Consider the following 3423-nt stretch of genomic DNA (forward strand, 5'->3'; position numbering starts at 1 on the left):
ATTTTGGAGTCACCCAGATGTGGGATTAAATTCAGCTTTTGCAAATGACTAATTGTGATTTTGGGGGATGCTATGTAGTCTTTGTGAGCTGCAGCTTCCTTATCTAAAATAAGAGCACTCTCTAACTTATGGCTTGTTGTGGGGTTCTAAGTGCTCACTTGGTAACTAACTATTAGCCTCTCTGAAATAATTCGTACTGCTAGTCATTGATGACAAAGGATTTCTTTCCCCATGGCCCCTTTCCTTCATTCAGAATGTGCTTTTGTTATTGTTGTCATTTTGTATTAGTACTTTTAATTGAATGTTTTCCAATTTCAAACCTTTTATTGGAAAGACAGATCACTGCCTTCCTTTTAATACTTACTAACTACTGATTTTCACTATTTCCTCAAACCTCAACACAATCTTCTGGCCTCTGTGATCCTATGCTCAGTATAGGCCATGTTACACCTAAATTCCACTTTGCATGCAGTCTGTTAGTTGGGGGCAATTTGCTTTCCTCTCCCCAACTTCATTCATACCCAAATATATTTCTAAATATCTTATTATGTTCCCAGTTTCAAAATGTCTTTTATATGACCTTTAAAAATATTGTCCATTTGGAAACTCAGGTGCATTCCCCTTGTTGGCTCCTCCATACCCCTGACTCCCCCAGTCTTCCTCAGTCTTCTGTTCCAGCCCAACTTGTTTCCCTTTGGTCATGCATTTTAGCATCTGCATCTTTCCCCAGTCTGTCCTTATGTATGGCACAGGCTTCTCTCTTACTTTGCTATACCATGTCTCTCCTGATTTTTCAAGATACCTCCTCTGAGAAGATCTGTTACAGGTAGAACATTTTACCTGCAAACAGTCCCTAACCAGGTATCTCCTTTCTATTAACTTATTCCTAGATTTACTTAAATGGAATCACATAATTTTGGAGCTTAAGTCTATCTCAGATATAAGATAGAAATTATTTAGCCTAAATATAGATATATCATATATAGTAGATATATCTATATAAGATACAGATATTTAGTCTAATTTCCTCATTTTGCAAATAAGAGAGCTGAGGCCCAGGGAGATCATTACAAGCATTGCATTTAAGTCTCTTAAGATTACCTAGAAGGAATGCATGAACAGTAGTGTTTCAAAAGGAAATAAGCAATAAAACAAAACTAATGGAATGAGGGAAAATGCTTGATATGGGTGCTTGCTCATTTCACTAATTTTTTTTAAAAGCTATAAAATACTAAAGCTCAAGATAAAAAAGAAAATTAAAAAGTAGGGGCCAAAACTACTAGCACAACTTGATTTAAAAAAAAAAAAAAAAGAAAAACAAGTCACACTTTTTTTTTTTTTGGCCATTTGGGAAAATCACAATATTTTGCTTGATTACTTTTCCTCACTTTTCAACCAGTAATATGGATTGCATGAAAAATAAACAAAATAATTAAACTTTATGATTTCATTCCAATGCTTGCTGGCATAGAGGTATAAAAAAACAATCCATGGATTTTGCAATCAAATAAATCTGCGTTTCAATTCCTATGGGTATCAGTTTACTCATTTGTAATATCATGAGTTAATGTAGAAATAAAAGCATCTGGTAACAGACTTGAGTCAGACACATATTTTAATGCAACATTCCCAAGAGGCAATTTAATCAACAAATCTTTCTCTTCTATCTCCCTTAGGAGTATAAGACATAAATGCAAAGCCTGACATCAATACAGGTCTATAGATCAGTGACTTTGTCTCTGGGGGATATTTTGCGCATATCCAGTGAATCCATATGAGCAGGTTTCCCTGGAAGAAGTTCGAGCACTGCACAGATATAATAAGAATGACACAGTTTGAAATATTGTGAGAATTACCAAAATGCAACACAGAGACATGAAGTGAGCAAATGCTGTTGGAAAAATGGCACCAACAGACTTGCTCAACACAAGGTTGCCACAAAACTTTGATTTGTAAAAACCACCATGTCTGTGAAGCACAATAAAGTGCAATAAAACAAGGTATGCTTCTTTATGACCTTCTGGAAAAGGCAACATTTTGTGGAATAGAAAAGGGGTGAGAATATCCAGCTAACAGTAAAGAAATAAAACTAATACCTATAATCAGATTACATTTTCAAGCAGAATTCTCTAATTCGGAAGGGAATTAGAGATACATATAATCCTAATGGCCATTTTCTCTCGACTTTTCTTCACTTCATTTCTTTCCACAGCCAAAATCAGAAAGAAGGTGAATGGTAATACCATGCCCTAATAATTTAACTTGGAAAGAGAGAAAAACAAAGTATTTCTAAAACTCTATCATAGGGTCAGCTCACTGTTAGTTTAGTAGCAATGGACAGACCTTGGCTTGATTCTTGCTCCACCTGTTACTCAGTGTGGGGTTCAAATTTTATAACTTGAACTTTGGTTTCCTCTTACGTGAAGTGGTCCTATTAGTCACGCATTCTCACAGGTACTTAAATATTTGACATAATACTTGGCACATGCTGAGTGTTTAAAACTTCTAGCTTTTATCATTTTACTCTAAATTTATAGAAACTACATCGTCATGATGCTCTTGTACTAAAACAGTTGATTGATTTTTGTTCTTGGGTTTAAGAAAACCCAGTGGTTCCATAGTTGGTATTTAGTGTGCACATTTATTTCTTCTTGAATCACTCTGGATCTGTTGTTGACCCTAGGCTTTCTTATTAGTTCATCGACATCTATGGATAAAAAAGAATTTTATATTCAGTTCATTATTTATGTAAGGATAAGGAATCAGCGCCTCACAGCTGAGTGAGAATCTTAGAAATGGCCATCTCAACAAATATGCTGACAAAGAAGCACCTATGTATTAAGGCTGTTCTCAAGCAGCAATTTGTTTCCATAGCACCTAAGTGGAGAAAGATAAAATTTCCCATTAGTCCCCCGAAGCAGAAAAACGTTTAAAATTCCAGGTTTGGGTAAGGAAAGATGATGATATTTTCCAGTGTACGTTAAAAGTTGGTTTTAGAATTATTTTCTTTGTTCAGTTAACAGAAAGTCATTATTAGGTAGAATTTGAATTCATATGAACCTTCACCATGTGAAAAGTTTGATATTTGTTTGAATTACAGGACTAAACGTGCAAGTTCCTGAAATCGAAAATGTCATTTTTCTTAGTTTAGAAGGGAAAATAAGATAGATAATGAAAAGAGCAAACATCTCTTTGGTAAATATGAACTTAGGAGGAGGAGTCCCCCAAAAGTTTCAAGATGCAAAGTCTTTATGATCATAAATGAGAAGGGAGGAAATTTAGTTATTATTTATTCATTTGTTTGTTTAAGAAATATTTTTTGAAAAACTTTTAAGTACCTGGCACTGTGGTAAATGCACTGGGGATAGAGTTGTATAAAATAGCCCCTGCCTCCAAGAAGCTTCAAGAAGCAGAGGAGGAAGA

This window comes from Phoca vitulina, unplaced genomic scaffold (assembly GCF_004348235.1).
Source record: "Phoca vitulina isolate PV1807 unplaced genomic scaffold, GSC_HSeal_1.0 scaffold14, whole genome shotgun sequence".
NCBI lineage: Eukaryota > Metazoa > Chordata > Mammalia > Carnivora > Phocidae > Phoca > Phoca vitulina.